This window comes from Haliotis rufescens, unplaced genomic scaffold, assembly GCF_023055435.1.
Source record: "Haliotis rufescens isolate VD_foot unplaced genomic scaffold, xgHalRufe1.0.p SCAF_6, whole genome shotgun sequence".
In the NCBI taxonomy this organism is placed as follows: Eukaryota; Metazoa; Mollusca; class Gastropoda; order Lepetellida; family Haliotidae; genus Haliotis; species Haliotis rufescens.
This window is the reverse complement of record NW_025964334.1, coordinates 20,602,154-20,622,782: the sequence shown is the minus strand read 5'-3', so window position 1 is coordinate 20,622,782 and position 20,629 is coordinate 20,602,154.

The following is a 20,629-nucleotide window of genomic DNA, read 5'->3' as shown; positions in this document are numbered from 1 at the left end:
AAAGTATATCAGTTAAGCTTATAGTTAATAGGGGCATATAAATAAAGTATATCAGTTAAGCTGATGGTTAATAGGGCCATATAAATAAAGAAAAAGAGTTTAAATTTAGAAACCTGTGTTAATGAAAACTTGGCCTGGGATGCGGAGCGAGACGGCAATTTGGCGGCAATGGTGAGTTGGGTTGAGTGGCCTTATCTATGAGTGGTTAACTGAACATGACGTTTAGAGGCTGGTTATGGGAAATTGGCGCGCGGATGTCGTAGAAGACAATCCGAGCTAGGAATTTCGATCTCCATCCGAAACGGGAAAAGTTTTTTACATTCAGAGTTTTTTAAGAAGGCTTTGCTTGAAAGGGTCTAAAGTCTTTCAGGTGTGTTTGCACTCTTTATGATTTGAAAATAGCCGAGAAGACCGACGGGGGAGTTTGAGGGTTGAAAAGGAGTGAAAGATTGTGTTTCAGGTTGTATCACGGACTTGTATATAGGTCCGCGGTTGCATAAAGTTTGTTTCTGTGAATAGTATAGGGAGCAAAGGATAAAAATGTGGTCTTCTGGACCAAAAATTGCAAAAAATACAGTTTTCATTGTGTGGGATTGAGGCTGATTTTTTAAAGTGCGGATTTGTTGATGGTTTGTATTGCTTGGTAGATGGACTTGTATTGGGCCCCAGCCCAGTAAGTTAGAGTGCTTGGTGCCGACGGCGGGGGATGGAGATTATGCCAGAGAGAATGGGGAGGAACCAGACCTAGTTCATAATGCTAATTTAAGGGCTCTATATTGGATAGAATTAAGTTTAGCATCATTTATTTAGTTTTAGACCTGAGCAACATAGTCGCATAATTGGTTCTACAGGCTTTTTGACATGAAGATGTCATCTGCCTGGTTGCCGGATAGTCTGCTTTCGCAATTACGTTCCTCATCTAAACCACTGAACACCGCAGAACACGGGATTAAATGCAAAATTTTTCAAAAAATTGTTTTATGGGAAAAAACCCAGTTGCGCTTCATGCGCGCTGCCCGGGTACACCTCATGGCGGGAATCAATACGTCACTTAAAAGATATGACGTAACGGTGACGTCATCCACGTTAGCGTCATCCACGTCAGCTTTCTGATTAACGCGCATCTCCGCCTGGATAGCCGCCCGCTCCGGACGTGTTTTGCCCTGTCTCATTTTAGCAACTTAAAATCAGCTTAACTTTTCAAATCAAATCGTAAGTACGATCCTTTCTAGCATCTTAGTCTGTTGGATTGTTATCATTTGTGAAAATTTTCTGAATTGTAAAAAAGTACGATCCTTTCTAGCATCTTAGTCTGTTGGATTGTTATCATTTGTGAAAATTTTCTGAATTGTAAAAAATGCCTGTGTCAGGACGTATTTTGATTGTAGGACATTCTTTCATTGCTAGACTGAAAAAGCATATTGCTTGGGGACATGATCGTTTTAGATATGATTTTGGATTGACAGGGCAAAGTAATGTGTATTGGTTTGGGATCGGGGGATTGACACTGAATCGTCTGAAAACCATTTATTTGCGTGATTTCGAGGAGCGATTGTATCACTACAACCCAGAAATTCTTGTAATTCAACTGGGTGGCAATGATTTGTGTCGTTCGGATGTTGACCCTCTAAGACTCGCTAGGGAGTTTGAGGATTTTTTTCAAGAGATAAAATCAAAATATAAAATCACCAAGCTTGTCATCTGCGAAGAATTCCCTAGGTCTTCCGATAACGCTGTCGGAGTTGGGTATGAGAGAAAACGCCTGCAATTTAACCAGTACTTGAGTGTTATGCTACCGGAGAGTTTTTTAATCTGTCCTGTAGTGGCAGTGTGTATATGTTTGCTCTCGCGATTAGATTGTTGAATGACAATATATTTAGTGTTCGCGGGGGATAACAGAAGTGTTGTCCTTCGCTAGAACGCTACTCTGCGGTTATGCATTTTCTGCCCTGTAGTGGCATTGTTTTTTAATCTGTCCTGTAGTGGCAGTGTGTATATGTTTGCTCTCGCGGTTATATTGTTGAATGACAATCTATTTAGTGTTCGTGGGGGATAGCACAAGTGTTGTCCTTCGCTAATGCTACTCTGCGGTTGATGCATTTTTCTGCCCTGTGGTGGCATTGTTTTGTTGTTGTTTTTTAATTTGTACTGTAGTGGCAGTGGGTATATTTTTGCTCTCGCGGTCGAGAGTGTTGAATGACAATCTATTTAGGTTCGCGGGGGGTAGCAGAAGTGTTGTCCTTCGCTAGAATGCTACTCTGCAGTTGATGCAATTTTCTGCCCTGTGGTGGCAATATTATTCTAGTTTCCTACTTCAGTCTACATGTTTACGTTGTCTTTCAAGGGTTTTGCTAAATTGTAATATACAGGGTAGCAATTCTTAAATGCCTTTGATCACATTTACGTTGTAAAACATAATTAGTTAAAAGGTCTGAAGTTACAATAAGTCAGAGTTACTTTGTTGTGGGCGATAGCTAAGCGTTCTCTTTATAATAGTGAGTTAATAAAGTAACTCACAGTATTAGTTCCTTTGTGCAAACCTTTGCTGGTTTTTGTACTTCGTTCCAAGGTCCATTCCGGTCTGAGATGCCCCTATCCGCTAGAAGTCGGAAACGTTCCAGTCAGGCCCCGAACAACACGGTCGGCGACGTGGACCTCTGCCAGGATGAGCTTGCAGGCGCCAGTTCGTCCAAGAGACCATCTAATCGTCAGCGGCGGAGCGGGCGGGCGGAGATGACCGAGCATCCGGAAGAAAGGACTAATACCTTAGCTATCAATGACATCAATATTGGACAGGGTGAGGCGGTCCTTAATCCTTTTGCGTTCAATAGTATAAACCAGACTGAAATGCAAGAATTCAAATCTACGTCCATACCCTTAGGCTTTGGGGTAGGAGACAAACTTAAAGCTAAAATTTGGCAAAACGAATTCGTTGAAATATCCTCACTTTTATCAGGTGATACTCACGACCAAAATCTTACAATTAATGTAAATGGTCAAGCTGTCAATGTCTCCGATTCATCAAAGAAAAGGTTTTTGTCTATTGACAAATGGGTTTCTGCATTCCACATTTTTATGTCGGTTCACATTCAGAAATATCCTGAGGATGTTCAGGCTATGTTAAAGTATGTTAGTACAATCAGAGAGCTATCCCAGAAAGGGGGTAACTGGTATGCCTATGATACTAAATTTCGGAAGTTGAGGTCAGAAAACAATTTGGATTGGGGAACAGTACACTGGGAATTATGGTTTGGTGCAATTACTTCAAATTTGCAGAATTTTCGTCCCTCAAACCAAAAGCCATTTAAGGCAAAGACATCAGGGTCTGCCAAAGCTGCCATCCCAAACGGTTTCTGCTTCAGCTTTCATCTCGGACGGGAATGCAATGCCAAACCTTGTAGATACAGTCACTATTGTCCCCAATGCGGAGGTGACCATGGCTACAGTAAATGTGGGCAGAGGAAAGAATTTGGTAGACCAAACCGAGCGAACCAACCTCCCAACCCCTATAAACGTGCATAAGCTAGAACATTGGCTTGAAGGTTATGATAAAGAAATCACTGATTATCTATTAGAGGGTTTCAAGTTTGGGTTTCGCATTGGATACGAGGGTAATTTAATATCAGGAGATTGTCACAACTTAAAAAGTCCTTCAGATAACATAGACGTGGTGCAAAACAAAATAAGCAAAGAATTAAGACTAGGTAGGATATCAGGCCCCTATAAAAGGTTTCCACTAAAGGATTTTCTTATATCTCCCCTAGGGGTATGCCCCAAAAAAGTCCCAGGTCAATTTAGAATGATCCATCACCTTTCTTATCCTTACGGTAACTCTGTCAACGATGGTATACCTGAAAAGGCGAGCAATGTACATTATGCTTCCTTAGATGAAGCAATTGACATTATTGTTAGGATGGGCTCGGGGTCTTATATGGCGAAGTGCGACATTGAATCAGCTTTCAGAATTGTACCTATTCACCCTCACGATTATCACCTACTTGGTTTCACCTGGAAAGGAGAATATTATTTCGATAAGTGCTTGCCAATGGGTTGTTCGTCAGCATGCAAAATTTTCGAGACGTTTAGCACTGCGTTGAACTGGATTGCAATTAACAAACTCGGGATAGGACACATGCTGCATATTTTAGACGACTTCCTCATTATTTCTCAGGGCAGGGGCAAGTGTCGGGGAGAACTTGAAGCATTTTTAAACATATGCGGAGATATTGGTGTTCCTTTTGCGCCTGAAAAAACAGTAGGGCCTGCCAACTGTCTCCAGTTTCTAGGAATCGAAATAGATACTATTGCCATGGAAGCCAGGTTACCTTCAGACAAATTAGTTAAGGCTAGAAGCTTGACCGCTGAGATGTGCAAGAAGAAGAAAGTTAGACTTAGTGAGCTGCAATCCTTATTAGGCTACCTTAATTTCACTTGTAAAGTTGTGGTACCAGGTAGGGCTTTTCTTAGGAGATTGTATGATTTAACTGTCGGGACCCAGAGACCCCATCATCGGATACGGTTAAATAAGCAAGCTCGGGAGGATCTTAAATTGTGGCTGCAATTTCTGGGTCAGTATAACGGGATATCCGTATTGCGGAAACAGGCGTGGTTGTCGAATAGTGCGCTTCATCTCTTTACCGACGCTGCAGCGTCGTTAGGGTATGGAATTGTTTTTAGAAGCAAATGGGCGTATGGAGTTTGGCCAGGCTGTTGGAAGTTGTTTAACATAGCTGTCTTAGAGTTTTTCCCCATTGTGTTGGCAGTTAGATTATGGGCTGAAGAGCTAAGACGAAAATGTATTCTGTTTCATACAGACAACATAGCTTTAGTGTCCGTTATCAACAAGCAAACGTCTAAAGAAGTCAAGTTGATGTCCTTGGTGAGGGACCTTGTTCTTTCGTGTTTGAAACGGGATATAATTTTCAGAGCGGAACACATACCGGGAAGACATAATAAGTCGGCAGACCTACTTTCTCGTTTACAGATATCAAAATTTGTCAGTCAGGCACCATGGGCAGACAAGCAGGAAACGCGGATTCCTCCGCCCCTACAACCCGAGAATTATCTATTCACTTAGATACTTTATTAGGGGCAGCTCTATATAAGAATAGTCAGGCTACTTATACCAGAGCGTGGGAATTGTACAATGAATTCTCCCGGGATTGTCTAGGTATTTCGCCGGCGCTACCGATAGCAACACCTAACTGGGCACTATTTTTGGCGTATATGTTCCATTTAAAGTTAGCACCTTCAACAATGAGGACCTACATTTCAGCGTTAGGTTACATTCATAAAATTCGCGGTTTAGAGGACAAATCAAATTCTTTTCGAGTTCAGAAGTTGTTACATGGGGCTAAGTGTCTAAACTCTTCAGTAGACCAGCGTCTACCAATCACAGAGGACATACTGGGCAGGATGATTGACTCATTACCTGTGGTGTTTTCCAACCCTTCAATCAGACTACTTTATGAGACAATGTTTTTAGTTGCCTTTCACGGATTTTTTCGGATTGGTGAACTGACGGTGCGTAGTTCGGATGAGGAAGCGGCCTTGCAGGTGCAGGACGTTTCACTTTCCAGCTCCGCGGCCTATCTTAATATATCGATGTATAAACACAACAGCGGTAAAGCTAGCAAGATCGTCACACTAGACAAGTTAGACAGTACCCTATGTCCAGTTGCTGCGCTCAAACGTTACCTACGACAAAGGTCTCTCTTCCCAGGCCCTCTGTTTTGTGACAGATGCTTTAAACCGGTAGCAAGATCCTCCTTTAACGAGGCACTCAGAGTTGTATTTAACTTCTTAAGGTTAGATTCTACTAGATACAAAGGACACAGTTTCCGTATAGGTGCAGCATGCTCGGCAGCAAAGAAAGGCTGGTCGGACGCAAAAATTCGGCAAAGGGGCCGGTGGAATTCAGATGCATTTAAAGCATACATTCGTGTTCAGCTGTAGAGAATAAGGGTTGTTGTCGGTAACGTAGCTCAGCGGAAAAAGAGCCTATTTGCTGAATAGGACCAATTAGAAGTTTGGCAATCTAGAGTTTTATTTATCACTTAAATGTAGGGAAAATGCGATTGCTATTGATCTACTCATACAGAGTAGAGTCTGTTGTTCAATGTATCACTTACTATATTATAATGTGTGTTAACTTGTTATGGTTCATTATGCCAAGACAGGGAGTGTGGTGTTTCGCATGGGCAGACACTATGCTTCATGGTCAGGCGAGTTTGTTCAATTAGTAGCTACATGTAAATATTTACACGTCCCAACTAGGGGCCTTTATGAATTACATAGTAGAGTTGAGTGTTGTATGGTTGCATTTTATACCTTACCCTTATAATAAAGAGCATGAGCAGGCACTATGCCTCATGGTCAGGCAATTTGCTCAATGAGTTTCATTATTTAATTCTAATAATGATTAATGTTAATAATTTCATGTTCCATCAAGGAATCTTTTACGATTTCCATTTCGTGCGGGCTATCTCAAGTATTGGTCCGCACCAATAATTAACTACAACTGTTTTAGATTACATTGTTTACGAAATGTAGGCCTATATAGACTATTAGTACGTCATGAAACAAAATATTTTATGATAAGCTAGATAAGAGATACTGCCACCAGGATTCACTTTTGCAGGCAACAGACGTTACCGAAGACGAATCCCCAGGTGGAAGTGAAGAAAGAGACTCGGGCCAACCGGTCAATACATAACACTTCCTATGGACCTGGAACTCTGTGCTATGTTTGTGTGTTTGTATCAAAGATACTCAATCAATGCAGATTGCATATATCATATTTCGTGCATAGAATTAGGGAGGAGGAAGCTGCTTTAAATTTTATTGATACTTTTCTATAAACTCGTCCCGAGACCGTCGTCGGGTGGGGGCATAGTGTTCCACTATTGTGGCGTTGTTTCCCCCACCTTTGTGGCTTATTTCATACAATTTCGGATTGATGAATTGTACTCTCAGGCGTATATACCTTGTAATAAATTTGTCCGCCTTTTGTGCGGGCCTAAACAACAATTTTCAGTGTCTGTAATTTTTGCCACAAATGAACTGGACGTTCTCGGGTCTAAGGGTTTTTGAGTATAAATGCAAAATTTTTCAAAAAATTGTTTTATGGGAAAAAACCCAGTTGCGCTTCATGCGCGCTGCCCGGGTACACCTCATGGCGGGAATCAATACGTCACTTAAAAGATATGACGTAACGGTGACGTCATCCACGTTAGCGTCATCCACGTCAGCTTTCTGATTAACGCGCATCTCCGCCTGGATAGCCGCCCGCTCCGGACGTGTTTTGCCCTGTCTCATTTTAGCAACTTAAAACCACCTCCTCCCAAGCCTCCTCCTCTCTATATCGCTATTTAGGTTCCTTTTTCTTAGTCATGTGCGTGTATGCGTTGTTTCCCCCACCTTTGTGGCTTATTTCATACAATTTCGGATTGATGAATTGTACGCTCAGGCGTATATACCTTGTAATAAATTTGTCCGCCTTTTGTGCGGGCCTAAACAACAATTTTCAGTGTCTGTAATTTTTGCAACAAATGAACTGGACGTTCTCGGGTCTAAGGGTTTTTGAGTATAAATGTGATTATAATCTGCATCCACCAAACACACAGTGTTTCTTGTTAAAGGTCCGACCATTTCATATTGTGTGTGACCGCCTTCGTGGTCTAGTGGTAGTGCGTCCGCCCGGAGAGCGGAAGGTCCGGGGTTCGATCCCCGGCCGTGTCATACCAAAAGACGTTAAAAGATGGTACTTGTTGTGACCCTGTCTCGCGCTCGGCATAAAGGGGCTAAAACAAGGACTGGTCGGCTCCGAGTCAGTATACTGCGTCTGAGTGGGGTATTCATGTTAAACTGCGGCATGGTATCTCAGTGAGCTAGCACTTTAAATCGGCATTAGTCCAGACTAGTACAAGCAGCCACACACACACACGTGTGCATGCACGTCGCTATATAAGTGCAATAATATTGGACGCGACGTTAAACCACATTTCACCCCACCTCGCCTCATATTGTGTGTGGGGGCTGGGAATTTTGTCAGACGCAGTGTATTAAATCTGTCACTGCTTCTGGACACAGCATCTTTATCTGTGTTAGGAGCCCAACACAGCACATTCTGTGTAGGACACTCAGAAGGCCTCACTAAAAATAATTTACTTTACATTATAACCTCGGTGAAATATTTTCCCAGAATATTCCTAGCCCCCATAATATGAAAATAACATAAATATCAATAGTTGCACTTTTGTAGTTGAAAGCTGAAGCTTTTGTCTTTATTTCTAACATGGCATGATGCACCTGGAATAGATATGCGTGGCCACCCAGTGGAATAGGCTGCTTCAATTCACTGTGCTCCGTTTGCGATTCTTCGTCTGACAGTACCACGCTGGTGCAGGTGAGTGAGTGAGTGAGTGAGTTTGGTTTTACGCCGCTTTTAGCAATATTCCAGCAATATCACAGCTGGGGACATCAGAAATGGGCTTCACACATTGTATCCATGTCGGGAATCGAACCCGGGTCTTCGGCGTGACGAGCGAACGCTTTAACCACTAGGCTACCCGACCGCCCCTGGTGCAGGTGGGTTGCATGATATAGTATGTATACTGTTAAAAGCGACCTTGTTTACTTATTTTTCATTGTCATTAGGACGGTTAGGATATGAATATTGTACGTGCGAATCATCTGTTTATCATTTCCTTAAGCTTTAAATTACCGAGATTGATACACGTAAACTTGAGATATCGACTGCTCGAAGCGGACGTAAAAGGGTCCTTAGAACCCGCAACAGTCACACCGCAATGCAACTGAATGAAGTGATTCATATATTCTGTTATTAGTCATCTCAAAGTCGACATATACACACATGCAAACGTAACTATCATTATATTTATCAATAATCCATCCATCCATCCATCCATCCATCCATCCATCCAATCTTGAAATGAACAGAATCACCGTCAGTCTTGGATTGGAATAAAGCGACAAAACTCTTTCTATATCCAATAGAAATCTCTGGATTAAGCAGAGTCGATTGACGATTACGACTATATCATGAACATGTGTTTTTAAATCACTATCAAACAGTAATGATACCAGGTGTTCGCGAAAAGGTGAGCGTATGCTTCCCCACCGGTGGCACCAGTCACAAACACATGCAAAGACAAGTCAACATTTCACCTAAAAAGACAGGGGAACATATGGTACAAGTCAAAATAGGGAATTGCATTGGGCATGATTTTTGTCACTAATGCGTCAAATTTGTAAAGCTTTACTGAGGCCTTGACTGCTGTAACCTTGATCAAACAACTTCTGAGCAAGAGTCGTATGACGCTCTTTGAAATCTTGGTAGAAAGAGCACGCTCGACTGTATCTCAATAGTTGTGACATGTAAACACCAAAGGCTTGAACTGCTGGAATATTGCTCGACATGAAGGGAAAGTTGACTGTTGGAAAGTTGAAGTAGGAACGCAGAAACATTGCTGAGTGTGGCGTTAAACAAGGCAGACAGACAGAAAGGTCTACGTTAGGATAACGGACTTGGGCAACAACCGAATACGATCAGTATGAAATAACCATCCAGATCTAACTGGGTAATATCATGCAGTATGACACATGTTTTTATTTGTTCAAACACATTGTAATGTGTTCATATTTAATTATCTGTGTAAATTAATTGCAAAACCTATCCATTTGAAAATATAGGACTGCACTTGTTCAGTTGAAGTACTGTTCCCACCAGCATGAAAATGAGACTAGACCATATAAAAAGGAACTAAAACATCAGAAATTGTAGTTTGTAGACAACATATTGTCAAAGATGATTATGGGTTTCACTAAAGTGGTAAACGTCTAATACATCCATCACTTCGAGCTATCCTCCCTGGGCTGACATAAGTATTCTAACTGAAATGAGTAAATTATTTTAAGGCCGCAGTTAGCAATGTTCCAGCATAACCACGGTGATCGCATGAGAGTAAAGAAAGAAACGGAAGTGAGAAAATCGTGAGATAAATGATTTATATGTGTGGCCACTCCTGTTGGCAGTTTTAGTGCCTGTAATCACACACTCTTTAATCTGATCACACCTCCGAATCTTTCAGGATTTCAAAACCCAAGTTGAAATTGATAAACTGTAACACTTAGTTCGGCCTAAAAACATTGAGGCAGAAAACGCTGTTAAAATATGAAGTGTATAGGCGTCTGTTCTAGTCCAGAGAGCACAGAAGGAGAAGCATCTCTATTACAAGCGTTAACAGTAAATGTGTTTGCTGTGTAAAGCCACACTCAGCAATATTCAAAGTCAAGTCAAAGTCAAAATTAGTTTATTTGTGTGTAGGCCTTTGGCCCATATACAAGAAAATGCAGTGCCAATAATACAATGTGAAGCACATTACATAGATTTTACGATTTTATGTCTTTATACGCATAATATACATAATATTGCAGACGTTTTAATAACTCATCCTGAGTTGTACACAATATTTTTTTGAATTTATATATAGTTGGAAACTTCCAATACAATTCTCGGAAAATAAACTTTATGAAGCTGAGTATAATGTTTACAGATCAATACGAAATGATTTTCATCTGCAACAGACATATTGCAAACAGGACACATACGTAAACATGATTCATTAGATTGCCATCTACCCTCGTTCTGTCGTAAAGGTAAAACGTTATATTTTAATTTAATAAAAACACTGCGTACATGTTTGCCATTGCAAATGCTCAAATATCTCTCAGGTTCAAACAGTGTTTTATATTCTTTATACATCATATATCGGGTACTACTGTTGAGTGTTGACATCCAGTTTTGACGAAATTCATCTACAAGACGTGTTTTAAGAACCCCAATGAAAGCTTTATTGTCCCCAACAGACTGGTTTAACCATGCACATCCCAAACCATGCGAAATGTTTTTGTTATGAACAGATGCTACCCAAGTATTACGACCAATGTTGTCGAAATACATCAACATGTTATATACTTTTCTTGGGATACGCCCTTCATGCATTCGGGTTGATTTTAACCAATACTTTATAATGCGGACCTGCGCATTGGCGGGTAGCGACAACATTCACCATTGACAATGGCATTTGGCGTGTATCAAATATTTTGAAATATACTTTTGGATCAATCATTCCTATTTTATTCAAATTTATATTTATTTCCATCAAAGCCCGTTTTCCACGATTTGCTAGATCAGCAATACACTTTCTTCATCTTTAAAGTTGTTTTTGTATATTAACAGTTAATCCCCATGTATCTGTAACCTCCCGCCCCAAGGATGTTAAGCTGAGTCTGTAAACCCACAATAGATTCCGAGACAAGGATGACGTCATCTGCAAATAACAGTCATAAAATTTCATACATATCTGGAAATAATTGTATGCCATGTTTACCGTTTTCATTTATAGCTTTTGAAAGTTCCCCTATAAATACAGAAAATAGCAAAGGGCTAAGTATGCAACCTTGGCGTACACCATTTGGACAGTCAAAGAAATCGGTACATGAGGAAGTTTGTCGAACACAAGATTTAACAGAAGAGTAAATGGCTTTTAGGGCTGATAACATTTTTCCACCCAGGCCATTACATTGCAAACAGTACCATAGTTTATTTCTTTTTACATAGTCGAATGCTTTCTTAAAATCTATAAATGCAACATGTAGTTTTTTCCTCTTTTTAATCAAACACTTTTCTATAATAGAGTGTAAAGTAAAAAATATGATCGATGGTGGAATACCCAGATCTAAAACCTGCCTACGACTCTAGTATTTTGTCCTTTAGATCTACCCAATTGGAAAGTCTATTATTGAGAACACCCGTATATACCTTGCTTATAACACTAAATAGTGGAATTCCCCTGTAGTTGTCTGGAATCTTCGTATCTCCCTTCTTATGTAGCGGTACCATAATAGACTGGGTCCAAACTGAAGGAAATATACCAGAGTTATAGATCTTATTAAAGAGGCAAAAAAAATGGCATAAAACTGTCTGATGTACTTTTTAACATCTCAATCAAAATCTCATTTATACCCGCGGTTTTGCCATTTTGTATATGATGAAGACCCTTTTCTATTTCTTCCTTTCTTCTTTCATCTAAAGGCGGGTCTTCAATATTAATCTGATTGTCCTTAAGGTTTATACTGTTGGACTGAAACATTTCACTGAAATATGTAAACCACATATTCTGACTGATAGTGTTAAAATGACGGGGTAGTGTAGATACACCCCTAAGTACCCTCCAAAATCTAGCAGCTTGTTTTGTCTGCCTACAAATGCTCTTGTATTTATTTATTTCAACACAATAAAGACGCTTATTTTGAACAGATTTGCTTTTCCGAAAGTGTCTTAAAGTCTTGCGAGTTCGATACTTTGCTCGCTTACAGTGAATATATAAAAAAAAAGCCACTAGAAGTTCCTGTAAATTTACGCTTTCTCATACATTCGGCTGCTTTTAAAACGGCCTGGATATATGATTCGAGGGCGCGATCGATGCTTATATCCACGAGCTGAGTTGCTGCTAAAAAGATGATTGGGAGGCACAGTGGATATTTTCAATATATGCATTAGCTAGAGGTGGATTCAAGGCGTATTTGTAATTATCACTACGTACATCTGAATGTTGCTGGTTATACATTTTCAATCGCTTTTCTTGATGTATGAGAGACATTTCTAATAGCATATGATCCAATTCAACCCTGTCGTTTACATACAATGACTCCACTGGCTGAAAAACTCCAGCGATAAAATAATAATTTACACTTGAACCCTGCTCAGATATAAAGGTAAATTCTCCGTCGGCGTCCCAAGACACTCGACCGTTAAGAATATATATATATTAAAAGTATAACACAAGTTAAGCAATATTCTTCCAAATCTATTGGTAACATTGTCACTTGACTTGCGATTTTCAAGTGGGACCGGTTCTTCTTGAGGAAAAACGTTACCGGTAAAGTCAGATAAATTCGCAGGCGGATTGTTACTTTGTCCAACTCTGGCGTTCAGATCACCGGTGATAATCACGTAACAGTCAGCTAAGATATCATGGTTTTTAACCAGCCACTGTTCAAGGAGTTCAATACCATTACCTTTTCCACTTGATGTATAGTATGTTGACCCCTCTGGTGGTACGTACATACCTATCAAGAACATATCCTTTTTGCTTTGCAGTACCCGTTTGGATATTCCTAGATCAACAGAATTGTCAATACCAAGCATTACCTGTGTGCACAATGCATCTAATGACTTACTGACAAACACATAAATACCGCCTGACAGTCGTCCATGACGGGCAGTTGTATGTGCCTTTGCTAAATAAGGGGTATTTTCTGATAAATGTGGAATTGATAATAATTCATCGCTGAACGTTTCCAGTAAATACACAATGTCAAATTCTGATAAATATTTCAGAAAATCACAATCATCGAGTTTAGATGATATCCCGTTAATATTCCAGGATAGAACTTTCAGGTTATGTGTGAGTAAACACTCATCTGCTAAGGGATTGTTAAGGATTGGTGCGGAAGGATGCTCTGGGCCAGGACCACACCCCTATTCAGGAGCGTCACCGTTATTCATATTCAAGCTATATGGTCTGAAAATAATTGAATCTGGCTCTCTGACATGGTTGATGCAAGTCATCCTATCCCAATTGCATAGATCAGTGGTACATTTGATGGACCCGGCGATCTTTTACTCTTTGTAAGGTGTTTTTGTAGCTTTGGAATCCAGTGCAAACGAGGAACGAACATGTATTTGGGTTTTAGAGTCAAGACAAACGTTGATAGTTAATCGAATCTGGTTCTCTGACATGGTTGATGCATGTCATTGTATCCCAATTGCATAGATCGGTGCTCGTGATGTCAATCACTGGACTGCCTATTAGTAGTAGTAGTAGTAGTAATAGTAGTGGTAGTAGTAGTAGTAGTAAAAGGTCGTTAAAACAGTAACGTGTCTTGAAACAATATTGTTTCATTTTCATTTCAAACGTGAATGTCACTTCGCCAAGGTGTTAAAGCCATGATACACAAGGTGAGAACAGTCAGTGGAGCAGACTGTGTTGTAACATGATGACAGATCCGTGTTTACTCCAGCTGTGTAGGGGTGTGCCTGCTGCTCCCACCTCTGTGTTACACTTTGTACTGCTTCGTTGCATTTGGAAATAAAATCCACCATATCAGGTTCTCCCATCTTTGAAACGACCAGGAGAGCTGTCAATGTGATGTGCTTCTGCCGATCAATTCAAATGTCATGTAGATTGTACAGAACTTTCCAGCATTTCACATATTGTTTTCTCAGTAAAATTCAGATGATACTTGCTTTCATCTTTGACAAATTTTCCTGAACTTTGAATATATAACTTTGATTGCCACGCTGAATGATAAATGTCAAATGAATTAAGGAATGAAATCGAAATGATGTTTGGAGCTTTCGGAATGCAGGATAAAATAGGAATGGATATGTCGTCAGGTGTCGGAGTCAAGCCAAGCGTTGATAGTACTGATGGTTGGGGCGGATTTCTTTCTCATCTAACACGCTGGCTTCATATGTTATATTATTACAATTAATTGATGCTTACACATACTTTTCAAATAAGAAGGAGATACTCGGGAATAACTTTAAATTTCAAAAATAGTAAGAAATATTAGTTTGTAGCAATAGTAAATGGGAACACATAACGACTGATCTGTAAGTATGACAGGAGATGTTATGACCGCCAGCGATGGGAAATTTGAAAGTTGACGTTTTTGGACCAGCAATGCGTAATACCATCACGATTTGTCAAACCTTTATTCACTCGACGAGGCATATAATGCGCACGAGTCTCCCAGTGACGATTTGAGGGAGTCTGTCCCTCTCCGTTTTCAGCGCCTGGCCAAGTTCAGACAATGTGGTCAGCGGCGTATGACGTTCACGCACACGTCTCTCTATCATGTCCCAGACGTGTTCAATGGGGGAAATGTCTGGGCTCATTGCTGACCATGGCATTGTACGGATGTTGTGCTGCTAGAGCATTGAAGATTCGTGCATGGGCGTTGTCACCCTGAAAGACAAAGGACAAGGAAGAATGTCAGTATGTTGTACCAAAAGCACCGTCCAGTGACCTTTGTTGCACAATATGGAGTGGGGTTCCATCATTCATAGTGATGCCACATCATACCTTAATCGATCCAACGCCAACTCGGTTATGATGCCACAGGTTGACATTGACTTGACGTTCATTTCCACGTCGCCAGACACGACCGACCACGCCTATCAAGTGTATCGGGGCTCATCTGGAAGCATGACATATGTCTCGACAGTGTGTACATCATTGACATCTGTTGGCAATATGACGATTACTAAGGGGCGGCACAACACGCTCAAGGAGTTGACCTGCATGTAGACGATTTCTAATCGTCAACCCCGTAACTAAAAGTCCTGAACCCTGATGAAAGTTTGAAGCTATTTAATTCTTTGAGTTCATTTTCGTAGACCCTGGTTTCGGATATATTGATCCTGTACTTTTCTCGTGTAACCTTTGACGCCTTGGGCGGGGTCGATGGACAATATTTCTCTTTTTTGGTACCTGTTCCACAGTCTCCTAATCCCAGACTGTGAAACATTGAACGTATTGGCCACTGCACGCTGTCGTATTTCAGTTTGCATCGTAAAGATCCGGGATAGAATAGGTCTTAAGCAACCCATGCTTGCCGTAAAAGGCCACTATGCTTGTCATAGGAGGCAACTAACGGGATCGGGTGGTCAGGCTCTCTGACTTGATTGATACATATCATCGATCCCAATCGCGTGAATCGATGCTCATGATATCAATCACTGGATGGTCTGGTCCAGACTCGATTATTTACAGACCGCCGTCATGTAGCTGGAATTGGAGTGCGGCGTAAAACAACAAACAAACAAACATCGTGCCAATAGCCCAAAGACGCTCCGCGGGTTTCATACACAAAGAATGAATGAAATCAAGTAAATCACAATGGTATGACAAGCAGAATCAATAAGCTTGACAGAAATAATTGTCCAGTGAGATTAAATGACCTCCCTTGAAAGTGTCAAAACAAGAGTTTGCCACTAACGTGGCTGTATTTAAAATTGTTAAATAGCAAAAGGCACAAGTTCAGCATGTACCTGACAGACTTTCAAAGTTTGATGAAAAAATATTGAACGGTTTCTGAGTTATGCTCCGGAAACGAAACGTGACAGACGGACGGACGGACGGACGGACGGACGGACGGACGGAGCCCGTTTCTATATCCCACGCCAACTTTGTTGGGCGGGGGATAATAAAGGAATAAAGGTTTATGTCACTCATATTTTTTCTTTTTAGTTTTTGCATACTAACACTACCACATCTTGATTTGACTTAACCTTAAAGACTGTATACGTATCATAAAAGTTTAAGCAAACTTCTGCTAAATCCTACGCGTTTTCTGAGATACAGAAAAATAGTACCTGTAACACCACCCGCATGCTGTGAAGAATTACTATCGAATTCGTGTGATTTTGTGTAAATTTCAAAGTTTTCATCGGGCGTAAATGGCAAAATAGTGATGAAAATGACATCGATCACTGAAAGTCAGTCATGACAGCACATGTTGGTGAAAACAGTATGTCGTGCTCTACTGGTAGCATACGGCACCCACAAAAATGTTCATTTCAAAAAGGGTAATCGTTTGTTGTCTGTTGTCCACACCGCGATGTCCAGCCATAGGGCAGCGGCTTAAAAGCAATCGAGTCTGGACCAGACAATCTAGTGATCAGCATCACCAAGCATGACCACGCGACGATGGGTAAAACATATTTTAACTTTCAAAGTCGGAAACATAATTTACAAAATAGTTTGAGACTGTCTCTTTGTCTGTGACATGAAATGGCGGGAGTTGCTCACCTTTGTTTCACGAATCGATCAGTTCAGTGTTTCAGTTTTACATCTTTACAGAGAAACTTGTGACTATTGTTAAAGTGAAATTTGTGTTTGAATTGAAGCATGAAGACTGACGAAACATCGCAACTCACTCGCTACAAACAGTATTGATTTTTCGCGAGTCACCAGCTACTGTGCCGAGGAGCGATAAATGTTCTTGTTTTCGATACAGACAAAATAGTAACATAACATAACTTAATTGAATATTTTACGTTTAATCATCATTTCAAACAGAGTGGATGTGTTGAATTCCCCTAAAACGAGGGGAATAGAGGCCATTCCCTTACTCGGGTCATATAATACGCATTTCCACATACATCTATGGTAAAGTAAACCATATGTTGGTTTCATCTGTGAGAGGTAAACCTGTATACCAGCTTGCCTTTTCAACTGGTCTGAGGCATGACGCTTTCCCGTCACCAAGTCCTTCGGAACAGCAACATCTTCCTGAACGTTGGCAACGCATATAACACAGACACGGGGATATTTAAATGTCCTCAGTGTGGGATCAACATCTTCCAAGTCCACGCTCTGTCTCAGAATGGTAAAGAAGTTTCTCATTGCGCCATCGTTCTCAGATCTACAGTGAGTGAGTGAGTATTATGGTTTTACGCCGCTTTTAGCAATATTCCAGCAATATCACGGCGGGGGACACCAGAAATGGGCTTCACACATTGTACACATGTCGGGAATCGAACCCGGGTCTTCGGCGTGACGAGCGAACGCTTTAACGACTTGGCTACCCGACCGCCCCCAGATCTACAGTGAACTTTGTCAGATACTGCGTGGCATAAGGGTGTAATACAATAATATAACTCAAGCCCTTGCATTTACTTGTTGTTTATGTAAAAGATGGACTACAATTGCTCTCAACCTATATCTATAACACACTTATATTTATAAGATCCCGATTAGAATTGATCTTCAGAAACCCATTCCAGTCGAAAGAGGCGACTAGCAGGATCGGGTGTCAGACTCGCTGACTTACTTGGTGCATGTTATCGTATCCCAATTGCGTGGATCGATGATCATGTAATGTCTTGTCAAGAGTCGATTATGTACAGACCACCGTCATATAACTGGAATAACTGGCGTTAAACAACAAACAAACAAACATGAACAACGTAAATGGTGAATGAATCCATGATCAGCCATACAAAATACAGCCATCCATGGGTTTGCCACTTTCCAACATCTTAAATGGTTACATGGAAACGAAAACGTTGAATTTTAAATATACACCAACAGAACAACTGATTCCACTGAAATAATGTAACTTCTACCAAGTACATTCTGTACTATGAACATATATAGTAACTAAGACCCCTGCCACCACGTGAATATTAAACTTGACATTAGATTGGACTACTTGTTCATGAACTAACTGATCACGTGTCAAAAGAATTATAGGTAAGTGAGGATAATTCTATGCATTGAAGTACCAACTTTCGCTCTATAAAATCGTTTACAAAACGTACGACCTTTAACAAGCAGGAACAAAAAGCAGATGAGGAATATAATATGCTTCGTTGTCAGGTTATTTCGTGCACCGTACGTGTGTATTGCGCAGTAAAGTTCGAAATCAATAAAGTGCATCAGTGGTAATGGGTTTGTCACATACGCGTACACTGTTGGTGTGCTTTACATATGTGCAGTGTGAACGGCAACTGATGCTATCTCATATTCTATGGACCTGTGAACAAATTATTATGGGTGCTATGTTTTTGAACTGATATGTAACATGTGCTACATCCAAGCTGTCTTTTATATTTCATCACTAACGTGTTGACGTGTATTTACAAAATACTACACTCGTTCCCGTCAGATGATGACTGATTTAGTGACTGACTTGGTCTCATGTGAGGAAGCGAACTAGGTGTTGTTGTGACGAGCTTTAAAGCTGAATATTTACACTACGACTGTTTATCAGTGCGATGCGTATTGAACTGTCATTTAAAAACCACTCCATGAACGACATTCCTTTCCGATACAGGTGACATCAAGAAGTACACACGGATGCAAATGCAATATTCTTATCCTGATTATAAAGCGACAAAACCCTTACCATTTCTAATAGGAATCTCTGCATAAATAGACGACTATATCATGAGCATGTGTTTATGAATCTCTATGAAATAGTACTGATACCAGGTGTTCGCGAAAAGGTGAGCGTATCCTGCCCCATCGGTGTCACCCGTTACACACGGAAGTGTTTTCGGACTTTTAAAGATACAAATATTGCCTCTGGTTTCAGGTATTAGAAGTAAAACATTAATATTTACGTAACACGATTAAACACAATTTACATGAAAAAACGACCGTATTGGGCGGAATATAACGATGGGACGTTAAAATTTAATTCATTCACTCATACTTGAAGAAATGCATTACGTTTGTCTTCACATTGGAAAACCCATAAAAACAAGTCAGCCGTATACTGAATTCAGCATATTTATATAGTTTCCATTTTTTATCAGAAACACTTAGCCAAGGGTAGTTTATCCAGGTTTTCCTTCACACGCAAAGTGATTTTTATGTTTATGTTAATTTTTCTCACTCACTCAAACAATCACTTTAATACAGTCATGGGTCTTCTGGTTGGACTTATATCTGTTTTTGCATCTGCATTTTAATCAGAAGAAGAAAATGACATGACGATATTCGTGTGTCGTGGTCAGGATATTTCGCTATTCTTTGCGCGCAACATATTCAAGAACAGATATCGATATTCGTTAGTCAGTAGCATCTTCTGTGACGCTCTGAGTGAGTGAGTGAGTCAGTTGGGTTTAACGCCGCACTTAACAGTATTCCAGTTATATTTCGGCGTGTTAGCTTAATGTGAGGAAAGCCCAAAGTGATGCAGGTCTCAGACGTTTACCACTTGGTGACACCAACCAGCACGGGTATGGTGCTGACAAATCTAGGAACAGTCGGGGTGAACCGGGATTCGAACCCACAATCAGATGTTTCTGGTGCGCCAAAGGGACGCAACTCTGCTCAGCGAATGGCGACGTATCAGACGACTTGGCCACCCGTGCCTCATGTGAAGCTCTGCCGCAACAGATACAGTATACCTGCATATGTATGTGTGCATGGATGACGGTTCCCATGTCAGATCGTGTGAACACACTCTGTTGTCAGCATGTTATATTATAAGAGGTATGCATTTCATCTTAACAGGCGATCATACGACATGATAAAGTACCATGCATCCATCAAATATAATGTCAGATATCCTCTAAACAATATGATTATCATATGCTCATCAAATCTGTTTTTATTCAGATCTTTAGCACTACATCTGGAAGCAGGTTTAATCATTGCATTAAAAAAAACAAATTAACCGTTTCTATCAAATTTAAAACAGTAATCAAATTTTATTAAAAGTAAAAGAGAGTCATTACAGTGTCATGTTTCAATATACAGTACAATATATTAATCGTCGGACCATGACAGAAAAAAGATTGAAATGATATGAAAGGTCAAGGCGTTTCTCAGAAGGCGTATTTCTGTTTCCTGGTTTGTCAGTAACAATCAGTCAGGCATAGTTTAGCCAGGTCTCCATACAAAAAAAGTTGTCATTGTTGTTGTGATGTTACTTTATGTTTCTAAAAAAAACAAAACCAATATACCTTACATCTAAGGCTTGGCAGATATTTTCAAATTTGAAGAACTGCCGTGTACATTCT